General features: G+C 41.9%; 1 pseudogene; it reads right to left on the reverse strand.

Annotated features, from left to right (window-relative positions):
- Positions 1–11,523: 11,523 nt before the first annotated feature.
- LOC127217813 (ATP synthase subunit gamma, mitochondrial-like) lies at positions 11,524–14,784 on the reverse strand (annotated as a pseudogene).
- Positions 14,785–21,498: the final 6,714 nt, after the last annotated feature.

Here is a 21,498-nt window from a genome sequence, read left to right on the forward strand (position 1 = left end):
AGATGTGGAGGGGGCTCTGCTTCCTTGGGAAGGCATAGTGCTGGGCAATCATCAGGCAAGCACGGAGGGGGAGGAAGCCTCCTACCTGAGGGTTTGCTTATAGGTCATCCCCCACCTGCCTTTGTGATCCCTGAACTGTGAGGACCTGGTTCTCAAGCCTGTTGTGTGATACCTGAAGGAGCAGTCACCCCTATTCTCTCAGCAGAAAAAAAAAGGAGGGTGGTGATGGTGAGGGCTTTTCCATCTTCTCTTGAGTCTCTAGATACTCCTTCCAACACCTTCCTCCCTAATTGAATGTATGTGTGCCTAAGCCGCCTCTTGCCTCATGGACACAGAATGTGCTAGACTAGAATCTATAAGGGGTGAAAGGTTAACCCAACAGACACTTGTTGACGACACTTGGAAGAGACTTTTCAGTGATGTAGCTACAAATAATCCATCACCTATGCTCCATAATTAAGTCCAAAAATCTCATTGTTTCACCAAATCATTACTTTGGTTAGTCACTGGTACCATGTCTGGGTTGAGTAGATGTTTGTCATTATCTTCCAAGGAAAAGTTCATGCAATGATGGGTTGTTACTTCCGGAATGCCTAGATGATAGCAAAATCTGCAGATGGTCAGATATTATGGAAAATTGTTATATATACACTATATACATCCTCTTACATACTTTAAGTCATCTCTAGAGTACTCATAATAACTACCATATGTAAGTAGGGAGTACATATTTGTTGTGTTCTGTTATATAGAGAAATTTCTATGTTGGATACAGCTGCAATTTAAATCATACTTTTGATTTGTAATTATATAAGTCTATAATGTCGAACCCAAAGACAGAGTATCTCTGAGATGACTGGCCTGCCTTTCCTTTACATGTACTCTTGGGCTCTCTCCCCTCTACATGAGCAACATATACTACATAGCAAGGTACTGGCTCAAAAAGTTGCTCAGGAGCATTAGTACTTAAAGAAGTACATGCCAAAACCAAAGTGAGATGATATCTCATATACTAATGCAGCCACCATAAAAAGTATAAATGACAGGATGTATCAAAAAGGAACCCTTTATGCACTGTTGAGTGGAACCCAAATTAGTCTCACTCCTTCAGAAAACAGAATGGGATGTCCTTGAGACGCTGAAAATAGAATGAAAATGATCCAGGAATCCTACTTCCTGGCACAGACTCAAAGGAAATGAAATCAGCATACAAAAAAGACCCTTCTGTTTATTGTGGCACTGTGAACAATAGCCAAAATCTAGGATCAGCCTAGGTTCCTCAGAACAGATGAGGGTAAAGAAGTTAATCCATAAATACTGAACAGAGTTTGACTGCTTCATAAAAGAAGTAAATCCTTTCCTCTGCAACCATGTTAATGAAACTAGTGGGTATCATGTTAACTGAAATAAGCCAGACACAGAAAGGCAACTATCATATTTGTTGTATCATAAGTGGAACTAAAACAAAAGATTAGACTTAATTATTGAAGACTGGAAAAGATGCTGGCATCTGTGGTAGAAGGATGGATGGATATTACCAATGTATAATATATGCATTACCAAGATATCACAGCAGCCTCTTTAATCTGTATAATTAAGACATGTTAAGATTAATAATCTATGCTAAAGCCACTTATTCACACTCTTCTTTGAACTTTCTGTTTTGTGTGTGTGTGTGTGTGTCCTTCTATTTTGATGTTCAGATGTCTCTCTTTTCATTTAGCAATCCTCTCTTCCAGTATTGATAGTCTTCTATAAAACCCACATATTGAGTTCCTAAATAGCTTCAATTCTAATATTTGAATTTGATTATTATAGAGTCCAATGACTGAGTTAAATTTCTGTCTTTTGTAGAGTTTACCCTTATTTCCTCTATTATTTGAAATTTAATCGTTAGACAGTTTCATTAGCATATATAATCAATATACATTATGCCTGTATCTATCATTTATTCCCCCATACACTTTAGGTTTTCAGTAATATGGCCTTGTCTCTTCTAATTCCTCAAAAGTTCTGAATGAAACTTGTTTTATGAAGTCAAAATCATCCTGATACCAAAACCAGATGACACCACAAAACTGTTGTATCTAAATAACTAGGAAGGTTCTAAATTATTGTATCATCCCATAGATGAAAATGACAGGATTTCCTTCTTCTTTAAGGCTGAAAAATAGTCTATTGTCTGTCTGTCTGTCTACACCAAAGTTTCTCTTCCATCCACTCACTGAGGAACAGTTAGTATGATTGCTTATTTTGCCAACAAATGTGGGAGTACAGAAATCTTGTCAATGTACTGCTTCAATTTCCTGAGTTCTATTTTAAGCATTTTTATTTATTTTCTATGGGGTAGAGAGAAGGCCGTGTGCCTTGCATATATATGCAGATCAGAGGACAACTTCGAGGAGCTGGCTCTCTTTTTCCACTCTGTTCTGGGGATTGAACTCGGCTCATCAGGCTTGGTAGGAAGTGCCTTTATCCTCCAAGCTATTGCCCTGACCCCTGATTCTCTTTACCTTTAGGAGCGCCTTCACACCACTTTCAACAAATGCCACCTCAGTTTGCCTATGTCTTTTTATTTATTTTTCCTTTGTTTTCCCCATTCCTTCCTTATTAATTTCATCCTCTCCTTTCCTTTCTTCCTCCTCTAACCCTTCCTTTCCCTCTCTCCGTTCCTTCCCTCTCTTGGTGCTAGGAATAGAATCCAAAAGCCTCTTGCTAACCTATACTCCTAGTCTCCTTTTGTACTCTTAAGTAGACTATTGCTTTTGCTCAAAATTGAACCTAATTGCTTGAGTTCCTTACATGTGGTTGTCCCTTCATATTTATAGGAGATTGGTTCTGGGACCCTACACACATATCAAATTCTGCATGTGCTCATGATCAATATTTGAAATAGCACAGTATTTACACACAGCATATCCTCCTATACAGTTGAAAATCATTTCTAGATTACATATGACACATAACATATTCTAAACAGTTGTCAAACATATGTAAACACTTGTCAAACTGTCTTGTTTGAGGAATAATTACATGAAAAAGGTTTGCTTATATTTACTACAGGTACAATTTTAAAAGTTATTTCAAGTCTCAGTTGGTGTGCTTTGAAGATGTGCAACCTCAGGGCTATGGAGAATTTACAAAATTTGGGTAGAATTCCTTATGTCAATTGTGGTTTGAAAATATTTTCTTCCATTCCATCCATAGCTTCTCTCTTTATTGTATTGTATTGTAAAGAGGATTAACCTGTCCTACTTGCCAGGGGTACTATGAGCTCTAACAAATACAACCCTGTAGGTCAGTCCTTTAAGGACAATTCATTCTTTAAACTATATCACCAGTGATTCATTTTATATACCTATACATGTATACATACATACATGCATACATGCACAGGCATCATCCTGCTCTTCACCGTGTTGATTTGGAATACACTCACTCTCCAAATCCTACTTTCTTTCTTTACAGCATTTATTTTTTTTGACCTGCTTTCTATTATTTCATGTTTCTCATCTTTCTGATCCCAAATTGGCCAGATGGGATAGGAATCCCAACATAACAACTGCAAGGCTATGGGAATATTTACAATAAATAGTTCACATTTTAGTTAATATAAATAGGCAAGCTATTTAACATGATCTATCTTTCTACCTATTTGGTGTTTAATATTTTTAAAGGTCTTTTATTTATCACTTTCAAAATAAAAGTCTGTTCAAACAAAATAACAATGATGTTTCACACAACTAGTCTGAGAGTCAAGAATCCTTCTCAAATCAGTATAAAGAATTGCCTCTCGGTTGTTATGGGCCACGATGAGAGACTACAACAGACTTTACACACTGAAACAACAGAATCTGTGTTCTCATACGTCCAGAGCCTAGTATTCTAAGATACAATTGTTGATGGAGGTTTTAGCTTCTGAGGCCAATTGTCTTGGTTTGTCAACGGGCATCTTTAACTTCTGTCTTCACAGCAACTTTTTTGTAACTATTTACATCTAAATTTCTTATTCTCATAATGTCATAAGCCACCTTGGATTAAAGTTCACTACTGTTTTACTTGCAGTTACTATTGCTGTGATGAAACACAATGACTAAAGCAACTTGAGAAGGAAAGTGTTTATTTGCCTAATACTTCCACATCACTGAAGGACATCAAGACAGGAACTCAAACAGGGCAGGAACATGGATGCAGAGGCTGTGGATCCAGAGTGCTGCTTACTGACTTGCTTCAGCCTAGGGGTGGCACCACCTAGAAGGGGCTGGGCCCTCCCTCATCATTCACTAAGAAAATCCCTTACAGTCTCATCTTATGGAGGCATTTTCTCAACTGAGGTTTCCTCTACTCAAATGACCTTAGCTTGTGGTAAGTGGACATAAAACTAACAAGGGCAACTATAATCATCTCATTTTAGCATAATTTTACTTTAAGAACACTGTCTCTAGATACAGTCATATTCTGAGAATGATAGGGCCTGGGACGTCAACATAAGAGATTTTGTTTCTTGAGGAGGAGGAAGAGGGATACAATCCAGGATCTAACAGAAAAAGTTCAGAGCACAAGATTTCTGAAAACACTCTTGACCTATCTATCACCAGTAGAAGCAAACATCAAATACTTTGCTTCTTTTTGTTTTTACATTTATTATTTAATTGTGTGTGCACACAGATGCACACAAATGGCACAGGACAACTTGGGGGAGCCAGTTCATTCTTCATTTTCTGGGTTCTGAAGACTGAACACAGGTTGTCAAGCTTGGTGTAAGATCTCTTTACCCGTTGAGCCATCTTGTCAGACCCAAAACACTGTAACTCTAACTACCCGGGTTCCCTCCTCAAACTTCAAAGTGCTTCCCTCCCCAAATTGCCTGTTCTCATATATTAGAAAACCAAATGACATGTTAGAGACTTCTATTTTTCCTCCACTGTCCATTCTTGTATTTCCTTGAGCAATGTAAGTCCCTAGGATTCAGCAAGGAAGCTGCCTCTCCAGAACAGGAACTCTTATCTCCCAACAGCCTTTGGAGCTTGCATTGCATAGTCATATGAATAATGTGTGTCTGGCATCTGGAACTTATGACTTACTTCCTTTTTGCTTCCATGCTTTCTGTGGACTAAACTACTACATGGTAATATGCTAATCTTCATTATGAGGGAAAAGATCACACTTTCACGGGGTGATAGAACCACAAAATAGGAGGAAAACAGGCCTTCTTAGAAGGTGTTACTTAGCTAAATCGTCTATACATTCTCTATTTGATTTGTTGCTCAAGAAGCAGAGAAACGTCTGTGTCCCCCAGCTCTATATGCCAGCAATTTAGCCTGCTCTATTATACTATGTGTTGTCCTTCATTGATTTCCCTAAGGGGCAATGTGCTATTTGGGGCCATGGCCTGTCTTCAGCATTCTGTCAAACCAAGTTGACCAGTGCCTATCAAGAACAAGCCGAGGGCAAACTGATGACTACCACTGTAAAGGTGATCCTGTACAACCACCGCTCTTCTTCCTCTCTCATAGGAGTTCTTTCTTTGGATTTCCATAGAACCCTGGGTTTACCTTTCCACAGGAATTTAATGCAGAAGGTGTTTATTTTCTGAGTTTGTCTGAACTCCTCACTGGACAGTAAATTCCTTGACAGTTACTAACTGACTTGGTCATTATGGGTTTCTTACCATGGTTAATATGTCCTTTGGGTACTACCTACTCTTGAAAAACCTGTCTGACTTCATGTCCTCCAGAGGCAATGAGGTGTCCCTCCTCCAGGCACTGTTCAAAATCACCACAATTTTGTTTTATCTCTTATACCACAGTAATCACATTGTATAAGGGAGGGAAGGGGAGCCTTTATTATGATGTAAAAATAAGAAAAAACTAATGTGCATGGGGTTTTACCTGTGTATATGTCTGTGTGCCGTGTGTGTACAATGCTTAGAGAAGGCCACAAAAGGGTATCCGATCCCCTGGAACTAGAGTTACAGGTGGTTATGAGTCACCCCATGGGTGGTAGGAATTTGACCCTGGGCTCCTGGAAAATCACCCAGTGCTCTTAACTGTTGAGACATTTCTTCCACCCCTGCTTCAGTTTTTTTGTTTTTAAAAGGGGGGTCTCTTGAACATCTACTTCCCCTGCCTCTACTTCCTGAGTGCTGAGATTATAGGAGTGTGCCAAGACGTCTGCAGGGATGGGCTTGGAAAGCAGGGCTTTCTGTATGCTACACAGGTACTCTACCAACTGAGCTATAGCCCCGAAAACACTGCTATGTTTGGGTTGCCAAGGCTGGCTCTAACGATGGGAACAGTCCAAGAGCTAACCTTTGAAAAATGCTGAAGCATAGTCCTCGTCATTTATCTCTGACTTCTTCAGCTCAGCTTCTCCTGGTATCCCCACAGCGAGGAAGCTTCCCAGGCGCCTCTGAGCTTGGCAGGAGTCCCTACGGTGGTGCTGATTTGGACATCGGTCTGGATGGCGTCCACCTACCAGATGTCTGGTTGAGGCAATTAGAGAAAAAAAATCTAGTGAGACTGGCACTGGAACCAGTAAACTGTGACACTGCTACTGTGCATTAACTGCCAGTTAAGGGCCAAGGGCCACCCCTGTGTTGGTGTAGCCTCTGCCCTGAAGGCCAGCAGTGGCAAGACTCAGATCTGGGGATCTTACCAGATGAGCATGTTGGGAACCAGAACTTGATTCCCCTCACTGCCATGGCTTTCTCTGGTGTGCCTTTCTTCACTGGCCAGAGACTGGGCATATGACAGGTTGACGGTGGACTTTTGCAAGAGCTGAAACCGAGGCCAGGCACACAGGCACGCACCCAGCACTTGGGAGGCAAAGAGCAGAGAGCAGAGAGGGGGCTGCTGCAAGTTTGAGGCCCGAACCTGCTTTGTAGCCTGGACTGTATGGCACAATGCGGTCTCAAAATTAATGAATAGAATGAATGAATAAATAACCAAGCCAGAGGGGGAGGACGAGGAGGAGCAACAGCAGCAGCAGAGGTGTAAGTAGCAGGAGTTTGCTGATCAAGTGTTGGTGCTCAGAGTGGAGGGGCCCACAAACATCCTGTGACATTGTCCTTATTCATTTTTTTTTTCTGTTGTTGGATACTTATTATACACATTGGAGTTTTTCAGCCATAAGGGATGAAGTTGTGTTATTTATAGGAAAGTGGATGCAATCAGATATATTAAGCAATTTAATCAATATATTAAGCAATTTAAGCCAATTGCAGGAAGATGAATACTATATGTTTTCCCACATTTGTGGTTCCTAGACTACATATATGTCAAATGATATGCATCCATATATTAATATGTATGTACGTCTGACATGAAAGTAGGAATAAAACTGCCTAAGGAAAGCCCTGGTGACAGCCAGAAAGATTGCTCACCTGACAACTTGTCAGATTGCCTTACAGGACAAAACCAAGACAATGGTGTATCAATGATACGTTGAGACTAGACCCTGAGCAGACTGCTTATTTATTCACACGCCTTGCCCTCTAAACCTAATCTCATGTCAGCAATCTGAAGATAGACTTGAGGATCTCTGGAACCTTTGTTTATTCCTCTTTGTCATATGGCCACACTGAGTAAATCTCTTGTGTCTGCCTTTTACTAATATGTGTCTGTCTTTTAAATAATTTTACATTAATTTATTGTATTACTTAATAAGTACTAGTGCTTCCCCTGTATGCATGTGTGTGTAGCGCATGCATGCCTGGTATCCTTAGACCTTAAAAGGGGGTAGTGAATCCCATGAAACTGAACTTATCGTCGTGAACCACCATGCAGGCACTAGGAACTCTGCAAGGACAATACATATTAAAAATGGGCTAGGGCTCAATACATGCCCTAGCCCATTTTTAATATTTGTAGGGTGTGTGTGTGTGTGTGTGTGTGTGTGTGTGAGAGAGAGAGAGAGAGAGAGAGAGAGAGAGAGAGAGAGAATTCATGTGCCATGGCAGGTGTGTGGAGGTCAGAGGACAACCGTGGGTATCAGTCCTACACTTCCTGTGTGTGTGTGAGAGAGAGAGAGAGAGAGAGAGAGAGAGAGAGAGAGAGAGAGAGAATTCATGTGCCATGGCAGGTGTGTGGAGGTCAGAGGACAACCGTGGGTATCAGTCCTACACTTCCTCTTTAAGACAGCCTCTCATCAGGATATATAGCACGATATATACTGGGTTTGCTGGCCCTCGAGTTTCCAGGGAAACTACTGTACTGTCTCTACCTTTCAACTCACAGCAGGAGTGCAGCGAAAAAAGCTCTAGACACTTCTGTATCCAGCTTTACTTTAGTTCTGGTTAACTGAACTCAGGTTCTCACGCTAGAGTGGCAAGTAGTTGCCTCGCTGAGCCATTTCCCAACTGCCCCTTACATGTCCCTGTTAATTGGCGGGTTGGGGGTGGGTAGCTGTGCTGCTTAGTTTTATGTTAACTTGACAGAAGACAGAGTCATTTTGGAAGAGAACTTCAATTGAGAAACCAGATTACCCCATGAAAAGCCTGTGGTGCGTTTTCTTTAATAATGATTAATGTCACTGTGGGTGGTGGCACTCCTGGGATGATTGTTCTGGGTACTAGAAAAAGGCAGGTTGAGCAAGTCATGAGGGGCAAGCAGTAAACGGCATTCCTCTATGGCCTCTGCTTCAGTTCCTGCCTCCAGGCTCCTCCTACCTTGACTTCCTGCCCTGACTTCTCTCAGGGATGGACTGTCTTGTGGAGCAGGCAATTGAAATAACCCTTTTCTCCCTAGGTTGCTTTTTATCATGATGTTTTTTACATAGCAATGGAAACTCTAACACAATAGCCCATCCTGTGCTGTTGGGAGTGTTACCTCCCACACATAACCCAGTAGCAAACACACTTTTGTGCAGTGGTACCAAAGGGAGTTCCCTCAAGTCAGTACTAGATCCCATTGGCTGCCCAATCTTTATTCACACATTAGCTGGATGACCTTGGCCTTATAGGATTCAGACAAGACTCCCTTGGTGAAAGTCACTATGAATGAAATACAGCTGTTTGGTTTTGGTTAGGCTGCTACAAAGAACTCACCTATGCAACTGAACCTTGTCCTGAGCAAGATTCGTGTTAATATCTTGGATATCCATGTTCAGAATCATCCCCTGCTTAGAATTGGCACACTCCTCGCTCTTCTTTTTTAAAACTGTAAAACCGATGGAAAAAAAAAGAGAATAGTGTAGTGTCATTTTACATAATACAAAGCAATGCGTTAATAAAAGATTCCTGTGTTGTAAAAAAAAAAAACAAAACAAAAAACAAACAAACAAAAAACCCGATGACGCCACTAAGGAAATCAGCATGGACTTTTCTCAACTTAAAACTAGGATTACCATGTGACCCAGCTATACCACTCCTGGGCACATACCCAAAGGACTCAAAAACTTATCACTGAGATACTTGCAATGTTTCACACTAGACACAATAGCCAAGGTGTGGATCCAGCTGGGATGTCCATCAGCAGATAAAATATAGTCCATAAACATGGTGGAATTCTATTCACTTACAATGAAAAATGAAACCCTGATACTTGCAGGAAAATGTATAGAACAGAAAAATACTACCTAAAGTGAGGAAACCCAGGTTTTGAAAGGCAAATGCTGCATGCTTTCTCTCATATATGGTCCCTAAATTTTAATCTTATTTATGTGTATATATGTGGAGGAATGTGTATAGATCATGAGGGTAGAGTGGAAGACATGGAGAGAGGAGAATAATATTATTAAATGATTAATGAGGAAACAAAAGAGGGTAACAGGGGACATGTGACATGGAAGCTGTCTTAGTTTGGGTTTCTACTGCTGTAAAGAGACACCATGACTATGGCAACTCTTACAAAGAAAACATTTAATTGGGGTGGCTTCCTTATATTTTCAGGGGTTCACTCCATTACCATCACGGCAGGGAGCATAATGGCGTGCAGGCAGATGTGGTGCTGGCAACATCTTGGCTTGCAGGGAACAGGAAGTCGACTGAGATCCTGGGCAGTATCCAGAACATAGGAAATCTCAAAGCCTGCCCCCACAGTGACACACTTCCCTCAACAAAGTCATACCTATTCAAACAAAGCCACACCTAATAGTGCCACTCCTGACATTCAAACTACCACAAAAGCTATTTGTGTAATGGGGAAAGGGGATCAAGAAGAGGGAAGAGGTTCAATAATAACAAAATAGGCGTGGGAATGCAATAACCAAACCTTAACATAAAGTTAAAAAAAAGCAAGAAATCTAATTTAAACTGTCAAAAATAAATAAAACTGTTCATCTTATCCTCCGGGACCATTCATCAGATGAACAACTTGTTAGCTACCCAAGATCTCAGCACAATGGAGCTCTTGACACTCTTTCCTCTCCAGATGCTGTTGAAGGAAACTACAGTATGTCTGGAAGCAGAAAACGGCTGAAACAACCTTTGATCTTACGTTAAGCTACTGACTGTTTGCTTTCCATTGCTGTGATAAATGCCATGACCAAAAGCAATCTTGAAAGGCCAGGGGTTCTTTCTTCTTACAGCTTACAATCTATCATGAAGAGAAACCAGTGCGAGAAGTCACAGCAGGACCCTGGAAGCAAGAGATAAAGCAGAGGCCATAGAGAAATGGTGCCTACTGCCTTGCTCTGTATGGCTTGCTCTGCTAGCTTTTTCATGCCACAGTGGGGTGGGCCCTTCCAAATCAGTGAGAGAGAGAGAGAGAGAGAGAGAGAGAGAGAGAGAGAGAGAAGAGAGAGAGAGAGAGAGGTATGGAGGGAGAGCGGAAGGAAGGAAGGAAGGAAGGAAGGAAGGAAGGAAGGAAGGAAGGAAGGAAGGAAGGAAGGAAGGAAATGGCCCAACAAACTTGCCTACAGGCCAATATTATGGAGGAATTTTCTCAAATGAAATTTCTTTTTCTCACATGACCTGTATGAAGTTGACAAAAATTAACCATCCCGCCACCATTGACTATATTTTCCAAATAATTGTGGTGTGTGTGTGTGTGCGTGTGTGTGTGTGTGTGTGTGTGTGTATACGTGTACATGTGTGTTATAGTATGCATGCAGGTGCACACTCCCATGTGGGGAACCTAGAGGGAGATGTCAGGGCTCCTTCTCTAGTATCCTCTGCCTTGTTCCCTGGAAACAGGGTCTCTTACTGAAGCTGAAGCTATATGCTTGTAGCCAGCAAAACCCAGTGATGCTTCTGACTCCACTCCATCACCCACAGTGCTGGAATCACAAACACACACGCACACCGTCTGGCTTTTTAACGTGAATTCTGGGATTTAATCTCAGGTCCCATTGCCTGTACAACAAGCGGCTGTACCCACTGAGCCATCTCTCCAGCCAACAGTCTTTTGTTGTTACAAAAGTAAAATGTGTTGCATTGCAGTAGTATGTCACTTTGTTCTGAAGAGTGAAAGTCCCATTCTTCCTCGGTCCACACACATGCCACATTTAACTTCGGACTTTTTTCTCATGGCTTGCTGAGTTTTCCTTCTTTACCTCTTGTCTAAGGATGCAACTTGCTTGTCATTAATCCTGAGCAGCAGCCGCAGAGGTGATTTCGATCAACTCCTTCGTGATGATAGCTGAGCAGGTGAAGTTGAACATCAGCATCAATTTGTTAATCATATCAGAGGCATTCTTGCTGGTGTTATCCATAGCTGTCACCCTAGCACTGTGCTCACTGGTAGCAGTCTCCTTCAGGCAGATGTATAGATTGGATTTTGGGTAATTCTGCAGTACATCAGTAACAATGTCATCCTCAGTGCTCATGGCTCTCAGCAGTTGAATTGATATTGAGAGATAAAAGGGGCTTCTCTTCTGTCTTATAGAACACAGAAGATTTGAACTGATTAAAAACGATAGCACCTTCATCAAACTCATATCCAGAATGTAACAGTCCAAGGGCAATGATTTACTGATCTCCAAAAGTAAGGGCTTTCATCCCAAGTCTTTGAATGGCACCAAAAAACTGGTCAGGGTGAGTCCCTTAAAATATGCCCCCTGATTTTCCATCAATGCTAGCAAACAACTTCTTTTGCAGTGGCTGTGAGGGTAGCCCCTGAGGAATGAATAGTCCCACAAAGCCCTTGATTGGAGGACACGCTGCTAAGCTGTGTATTTCTTCTTGTCCCCCAGCCCCTTACTATCAGCTTTCTCATGAAGAATCAACAAGTGTCTTCCGTACACCCAAGCTGGTTGCTCCCACTCAGCATGGATGTACTTCACAGCTGGTACCATCTTCAAAGACTTGGTAACTTTCTGGATATTTCTAATGGACTTCCGACTCCTGGTAACATCTTTCAAGGTTGCTGTTTCAAACTTGGAATCCATTGCAGCTGCAAGGTACAAGCCAAAAGCCCAGAGATGCTGGCTGTTGAGACAGACAGGCCTCACTGCTCCCCATTCATTGGCCCTCTTAGCTTGTGTGTTTAACCTTTTTTTTTAACTGTTTCCATACACACATAGTTATCTTTTAATTCATTAACATGGTTCTATTTTCATCTATTCTAGTTACACCTTCCTCCCTTGCACAATAAAGCTATCATCCTTGAGATACTGGAAACATATTCACCAATGACCCAAAGAATATGTGATTATACTTCCCTCGGTGTTCGATGACATTTTTAAAAGGAGCTTACCCTTGTGTAATTTTTTTTTCTTTGTATACAGTCTTCTAATATCCTCTAATCAGCTTGTTTACAACAACACATGATCACAGGGTTGCAAAGCCCTTCTGACCCAGGAGATTTTCATGGGCATAGTCAGCCAACCTGCCCAGGAGCATGACATTGGAACACTATGGAGGAAGCTCTCTTAGTTTTCTGTGGCTTCCCCAGCAGAGTACTATACTCTGAACTTCGGATCTGAAAAGAAAAAAAAAACATTTTTACAAATTTATTTTTATTTTGTGCATATGAGTGTTTTTCTTGCATGTGTGCATGTGTACCACATTGCATGCAATTCTTGCAGAGGCCAGACCAAGGCATAGATCCCACAGAACTAGAATTAGAAGAGTTATGAGCCACCACGTAGGCGCTGTGGACCAAAGGCAGGACCTTGGGAAGAACAACTAGTGCTCTGAACTACTTCTCTCTCGTGCCAGCTTGAGAAAACCCATTTATCACCTTACTATTCTGTTGGTGAAAACTAAATCTGTGGACAGTGTGACTTGGATGGCTTCTATGCTTTGAGTGCCACAAGGTCTAAGCCATGATAGCTGCATTTGTTTCTGGAGCTGGGGGATGGATTTGCTTTTGTGCCTGTTTGGTTGTCCAGCAGATTCACTTCCTTTCCTTTGTAGGACAGAGGTCCTCCTTTCCTCACTAGAAGTGGCTATCAGCCAATCTTTGCTCCCGGAGTCCACCCTCATGCCTTCTCACAATTTTCATGTCACGTCTCCCTCCAGCAAAAGTGCACATAATGGCTGTGAGTTGCGCTCATATTTCATGTCTCTCTGACATTTCCTTTTTTCTCCTTTTTTCTGTAGCTTTCTAACTATAGTCAAGGAAAAAAATCTCTGATGGGAGCTGACCTTCTCAGATCGTTCAGGGTCAGCCTCCCTATCTGGAGGTCTACACACTGTTACATTTCCAAAAGTCCCCCTTGCTACACAATAGCATGCTCACAGAACCCAGAGATTTTGGCTTGAATATCTTTGGTGGCCATTCTACCTACAAAAGATGGATTCAAGACAACGAGAGAAAACATGTTCAAGGCCAAAAGTCTGGAAGGATGCGAAGCATGAACTTCTGGGCAGTTCACAATCATGGTGGTGTGAATGAAAATCGGGTTGCAGTGGCAGGCACGGGGCCAGATAATACTAGATTCTTACTGTTTTAGCTCTCCTGTTTTTCTGGGGTTATGTGTGTCTTGGTTTCCTTTGGGTATATTATATCAGAATGTTGTCATAATCTGGTCGAAAGTGTGTGTCCTTCTGATCTGAATTCTTTCTGTTAGGTCCTATTCTCCATCCCAGCCTGTTTTGCTGCCAGTTTTCAGCCTTTTCCCTTTACAGTCATCTCACTGCTCATTGTGTGGGCAAGGGTGTATCTTTGCAACTGGAGGGTTTGCCATCTGGGTGGTCATATGTAATCCCATAATTCCCTACTCTAATTGTCCTACAACATGTCCTACAACACTGCTTTCTTCATGTCGGTATGCTGTTCAATGGATCCTGATGCCTCTCCCTTGAATCTGGAACTCAAACTGCACATGCACATTTGTGTGTGTGTGTGTGTGTGTGTGTATAGTCACACATACAGACACACACATGCGTGCCTGTGCCTGTGGATATGGCAGCCAGAGAAAGATATCATTCTCTGCCTTATTCTCATGAGACACTTGAAATGGAACTTCTCACTGAACCCAGAATTCAGATTTTATTAGCTAGGACAGTAGACAATAAGCCACAGTGGTCTTCCTGTCTCCTTCTGTCTGTCAGTACCAGGTGGCAGTACTTACATAGACTAGGGTGTCAGGTGCTCACACGGACACACCTGGCATTTTACCTAGATGCTGAGTCAGGTTTTTATGCTTGCACAACAAAAACTCTTACACACTGTGCTATATCCACGCCAACCCTGCAAATCAAATTCTTCCTTCCTTCCTTCCTTTCTTTCTTAATTTTGTTTTTGTTTTGTTTTTGTTTGTTTGTTTGTTTGAGACAAGGTTTCACTATATAGCTGTGTCTGACCTGACCAGGCTGGCCTCAAACTCACCCAAGATCATTGCCTCCTGAGTGATGGGATTAAAGGCTCTGGGACCACCACAGCCAGTATCAAACCACATTCTTAAGCACACACCAAAAAGGCCAAGTGAGAATCCATCAGGCCATGCTAACCTTCTCACATACTCTGTCCTAGGCAATTATGGGTCATCTTTGCCTTTCTGCCCACCATACAGAGTCTATTGCCTATGCCTTGACAGTCTCTTCCTCCTTTGTCAATCAAAATGCCCCATTCCCTTTCATGTTATGTGAACATTTAGCTTTTCAGTCAGAACACAAATCACAACTTTCATGAATCTTTCCTTGGGATTCTAATTCACATGATCCTTTGTTCCATTTGATTTTTTTTAGATGCTTATCAAAACTTTTCTACGTATAAGATGAGGTCTTTCTGTGTGCCCAAGCTAGCTTTGAACTCCTCATCCTCCTGCCATAGCCTCACGAGTGGTGGGATTATAGGTGCCTGCCTCCACAGCACAATACTGTCCCATTTTCTATGTTCCCAGAGCTTAAGGTGCAAGACTTCAGTGCAGTAACTTCTATTCACTTCATCCTTCACTATGAACTTTCTTTGAGTTGAATAACAGTGCTACCCTCATCTTTCCAACTGCTTTAAATCTATTTGAGGACGGCCCACATGTCCTATTAGAAATCTGATATGCTTTTCAACTTCTATACATGTGTCAAACATTTAATTTCCAAACTAGAGAAGATGCATATATTTTTTCTGTTCCACTCACAACTCAGTCATCTGAGCTGAAAAGAAAGGGGAACTTTCCCACACTATCATTTTGGGATAAGGTTATGAAATATAGATCTGTGGTTCAGAAATTTTTACCAATCCCTTCATATACATCTCCAAGCCAACACATGTCCATACTTATCCTAATATCGTCTAGTTTTCCCCACAGGCCCAAGTTTTGTCACTTGGCCAAACATGCAGACAGATGATTTATGAGCAGTGGTGTTGATTCATGGAATGCTTGCATGCTCTTAACCAGGCGATGAGAGGAGAAGAGACCTACCCTTTGAAGAAGCTGCCAAACTCTTCCTTAAGACATTTTGCAAATGAGAAACTGAATTTATTACACAACTTATTCTGTTGAAAGAGCATACTCACGTTGGGTCCAAATCCAGATCTCCTTGAGGTTCTAACTAGAGGGCTTTGGAGACTCAAAAATTCGAGTCCTCCTTTGAGTCAAAGCAGGAAAACAATTATTGGAAACGCTGACAGTTGATAAGTTTGAGACATATGGTTCTATTCTTTCTCCAAAATGAGAATGGTAGTTTTAACAGCAAATTTATAGTGTAAGTAAATCTAGCACTTGAAAGAATTTAATTAAATCCCCCCCATCTTTAGTGTAAACACCAGACAGAATCTATCCTTCTGGTAAAGACAGGTAATGGAATTCCCCTATGGCAAATGTCTATTACACTGGACCAGCTCTTGCTGAAAAGGCAGGAGTGGTGTCCATGCAAGATAGCCTGTAGTCAACAACAGATAAAGACTCTCCAATTCTGAGTGAGGAATACATCACAAAAGGGCACTAACATGTCAGCTTCCTAAGAGTACTGAGTATCCATCCCTGTGAGCTTGAACACAATAGGCCATAGATTCCACAGAAAAATGGAAAGGCCACAGTCTCATTAATTGGTGTTGCACTTGAAGCAACAGAGTGGAGGTAAAGGAACGTCAACATGGAGCATCCAGAGTTTACTTAAAAACATTTCCAAACAACGTTAACATTTAGTGGGCCTGGCTTGTAATTTGAATTTGTTTTCTAACACTTTTTTTTCCTAACAAGAAAAGTTTGCACAGAAACCCTTTAACCAATATGCAATAGATGACACAGTCCTGGGAACCCAGTTGAGCCGCTCAGCATCATGGCTTTCATATGGAAAATATTTGTAAATAATTTCAGAAGCCCATAGTGAAAGAAAGTGCTTTCAACGAAGGATGACTTGAAATGGGTGGGATTTTATGAAGCAGAGGCAAGGCAGATGGAAAGATGATTACAGCTCTGAATCTAGACAAAGTTATGAAGGACAGCAAAATGGTCCCATCATACAGACTTTGTCTCTTCCCTTCCCGCAACTCATGTCTGTACTGCGGCTATGTAAAATTGGCTGCATTCTCCAACGTCTTTGCCTCTGAATTTGCATCCAGGACCTTCCCTCTGCTGGAAATAGCCAAGCTCCTTGTTTCCTTTCTGCCTTAGAGTCTTCTCTTTCCTTCCACACACAATGACCACCTCTATGAACATTCTCAGTGAAAGGTCTTGAATGAGGGTTCAAAAAGGACTTGAGACAGATTGTTATGCAATATGTAGATTAATAGAAGAGTTATCAGTGTTGTAGATGGATAGACAACAACATGGTGGGAACGCTGAAGAGGGTCTAGTCCTCAGCACCAGTGACAACCTGATGGGGTGCCTGAAGAAAGGAATCAGAGCCCATAAGGGAGACGTGAGGTCGCTTCTTACACCTTTCTGAGAGCAGGGGTGATTTTGCAGCATGAGCCATTAGCACTGAAAGTTATTTTCATTTGCTCTTGTTAACCTATAACACCCAGAGCCCCATCTCATTCCATCCTCAGCTGAAACCAACTGCTGCTTCCTATAGAATCCCCACTGGAAATCCTCTAGTGTCCATGAATTACAACCTGTTCTTTTGGATCATTTTGTATATGTTTATTTCTGCTCCAGAGATATATGTTTCCTGACAGCAGGGGCATGCATTTTTAATTCTTTTTTTTTTTAAATTTAAACTTAAAACAATCTTATTTTACATTCCAATCCCAGTTCCTTCTCCTTGCCATCCTTCCACCCGCCCATAGTCTTCCCATCCCACCCCCATCCACTCCTCAGAGAGGGTGAGGCCTCCCTTGGGGGAATCTTCAAAGTGTGATACAACATTTGAGGCAGGACCTGGGCCCTCCCCTGTATATCTAGGCTGAGGGAGTATCCCTCCATAGGGAATGGGCTCCAAAAAGCCCTTTCATGCACTGGGGATAAATACTGGTTCCACTTCCAGAGGCCCCATAGACTGCCCAATCCCCTCAACTGTCCACAATGTTCAGGAGGCCTGGTTCAGTCCTATGCAGGTTCCACGGCAGTTAGTCTGGAGTCTTCAAGCTCCCCCTTGCTCAGGTCAGCTGTATCTGTGGGTTCCCCCAGCCTGGTCTTGATCCATTTGCTCATCACTCTCCCCTGTCTGCAACTGGATTCCAGGAGTTCTGCTCAGTGTTTAGCTGTGGGTGTCTGCTTCTGCTCCCATCAGCTACTGGATGAAGGCTCTAGGATGGCATATAAGGTAGTCATCAATCTCATTATAGGGGAAGGACATTTAAGGTAGTTTCTCCACTGTTGCTTAGATTATTAGTTGGGGTTATCCTTGTGGATTCCTGGGAATTTCCCTAGTGTCCGGCTTATTTACTATATATCTATACTACTTCCTAGCTCAGGAACAACACACAGTGGTTTTCTAAGAATTTTTTTGATAAGTGAAAAAAAAATATTCAATGCATTAAGTTCAAGGAGCAGCCAAGTACTTGATTTGCCTTTTGAAATAGTATGCTTACCTCTATTTTGACTACCATGATCTATTCTATCTATTTTAAAGAAAGGCCAGTTTTGCCAGGTGTTGGTGGCACATGCCTTTAATCTCAGCACTCAGGAGGCAGAAGCAGCTAGATGTATCTCTGAGTTAGAGGCCAGCCTGGTATACAGAGAAAGTTCCAGAACAACCAGCAGAGCAACACAGAGAAAGCCTGTCACAAAAACAAAAACAGAGAGAAGAAAGAGCAGTTATTTGAATGTAAGCCTCTCTTTATTTTATTTGTTATTACTGTGAGGAGGGACATGACATGCCTGTCACATGCTTGTGGAGGCTAGATTACAACTAGGCTTGTGATTTTCTACTTCACAATCCAGTGTGTGTGTGTGTGTGTGTGTGTGTGTGTGTGTGTGCGCGCGCGCGCGAGCGCGTGTGTGCGTGTGTTCTTTCTCTGATGATTTCTATGAGTGGGAGATGCATGTGTATGTGCGTGTGTATACATGCTTCTATGTGTGTGTGAGTGTATGTGTGTGTGTGTGTGTATGTGTGTGTGTGTACAGAACTTAAATCCAGAGGCAAACATCAACTAAGCTAGCTCCCCAGCCTTTACTACCAGTTTTTTCTTTTCTTATCTTTCCTTTGTGTCTCTATTTCTCTTTCTTTCTTTTCCTTTCCTTCTTTCCTTTTTTGGTGTGTGTCTGTGTTATATGGCTCTGTGTACGTTTGTATGGTGTTGTGTATATGGGTGGTATGTGCCTGTGTGCATGTTAAGACCCAGGGTGGGTTTCAGATGTCTCTCCTTGAACACTCTCTGCTCTTATTTTTGGGACACATTCTCTCAGTGAACCTCATGATTCTGCTAGGCTGGCTGGCCAAGGAGCTTCAGGAATCTGTTTCCCTCCCCTGAAGCCCTCCAATTCTGGGATTACAGGCGTGGGTGTCATTCTTGCCTTTTTACGTTGGATATTTTAGGGGGTTCTTATGTGTGGGTTTTGTAAATTTGAACTTGTCACCCTGTACTTGCTGGAGCAGGCACGTTACTGATGGAACCAGCACCTCCCTATCCCCAAGACTTTAAGGGCAGGTAAATGGCAAGTGTGACTTTTCTTTGGATGCATTATACACAGTAGGTACTCAATAAACATACGTTGAGTTAATACCTTGTGTATAGCTCTTTGCAATTGACAAAGAATCTTATGGAATTCCAGTGGGGCGAGCAAAACAAGTGTTATTTGGTCAACCCATCCTCTTCTTTAGTTAAAGAAGCCGAGTAAGTTAGCAGGGAGCTTAGCCCATCATCAAACAATGGGCAAGAATCAGGGCTGAATAGCCTGGGAGCCCCCCTGCTTCTAACACCGAGAGTGTTTACTTTCTCCCTTTCTTTCCCTTCTGTAGGCCAATCAGCTTCTCCCTGCAGGGAGCTCCTTCTTGAAGAAAAGTTCCCACTGGGTTCATTGATATAAACCACCTCAAGGAATGCTTCAGACAGAGAGCAGTAACTGCAGCCACATTTGATTGTCCAAAGGAAATTCTTCTGAGCAGGGATAGTGTGATTCCTTTCTGCCCCCCACCCCCGCCCCACTAGCACAAGAAAGTAATCTTCCTCTGGAATCAGCTCAGAGCCCAGACCAAGTTACATACATCTGAATCTATGTTGACTATGTGTTAGTCAATCACATAATCACTGGGGGGGGGGGAAATCCGGTGCATTTTGGAGTATATATTGTGCGTCTTCAGTCTTCAGTGTCCATTCAAATACATTACCACATTCAGATCATCCATCAATGCCCCCAGGGGCAGCACCAGGCAATTTTATTCCCAGGTGCAAGAAAGAAAACATGTTCAAAGTGATTAAATACATTACCCAGGGTGAGATAGTTACCATTTTCTTGGCTGACATTCTTTTTGAAGCCTGGAGACTAAGTAGTCCAGACTTAAAAGAACAAAGAACATTTATTAGTATTCAGGATGAATACGTACTATGGGTCAAAAAAATCTTGACGCTTAATAAAGCACATCAACCATGCAACAAAAGAGGGAAACCCTTCCATACATAACTGACAAAGGAAGTTATATGGTTCATTTATTTGGTCAATAAATAAAACCCATTTTTTTTATCACATTAGTCTGTGGCAGGCTCCTATGACAGGATGTTATATTCTATTCAGATATTGTATTCTAACACTAAAAAGGAGCAACTCCATTGTACCAATGCTGCATTGTTAACTACTGACTAAGAAGTACTCCCACACACTACAAACCAGTTCACTTTTGGAGTTTTTTTGCAAACATGAAGAACGACTCTGGTACTTGTTGATACACCATTTAATTCCCTGGATCTTGATTTCAACATCCATTAAATGGGACACATGATATCTACTTCGCTGAGATGGCTTTGGGTGTTGATCTTGTATAGTATATAAACAGACTCCCGAAAGGAGGGGCCATTGAATATTGCTTTTAAATACTGTTCTGCTGAAATAAAAGTTGGTTCATATTTCCAAACTATAACAATGAGGATAAGTCAGGCATTATATATAACTCCTTGTGGGGGGAGTCTCCCTATGTAGCTGGGGGTTGGGGATTTAGCACAGTGGTAGAGCACTTGCCTAGCAAGTGCAAGGCCCTGGGTTCTGTCATCAGATCTAGAAAAAAAGGAGAAAGGACAAAATAACAAAAATGCCAGGCAGTGGTGGTGCACACCTTTAATCCCAGCACTAGGGAGGCAGAGGCAGGAGGGAGGATCTCTGTGAGTTTGAGGCCAGCCGGGTGTACAAAGCAAGTTCCACGACAGCCAGGGCTACATAGAGAAACCCTGTCTCAAATGAACACACACACACACAAACACACACACACACACACACACACACACAAAACAAACAAACAAACAAACAAACAAACAAAAACATTTATACCCTCACTCTGCAGCTGAAGTAGGAAACTTGGGCTCTCCTAAAACTTGTGAATCTCCTGCCTCAGCCTTCCAAGTGCTAGTGTTATGAGTGTGTGCCAATATTCATAGCTTGTAACCAAGTATTTCAAATTCAACAAGACTGGAAGTCATAAGTATGCCAGATAATTACTGTTGCTGTTTCAAATGTTCTCCCATGGGAGACGGTGCACTTAGAATTGTGTTACTTAAAAACATCTCCAGGAATGGGACTTACTTTCAGAGCTAATTCCAAAGCCCTCAAGAAAAACAATCTCATTTCTTAATGATC

The sequence above is a fragment of the Phodopus roborovskii genome, unplaced genomic scaffold, assembly GCF_943737965.1.
Source record: "Phodopus roborovskii unplaced genomic scaffold, PHOROB, whole genome shotgun sequence".
NCBI classification, from domain to species: Eukaryota; Metazoa; Chordata; class Mammalia; order Rodentia; family Cricetidae; genus Phodopus; species Phodopus roborovskii.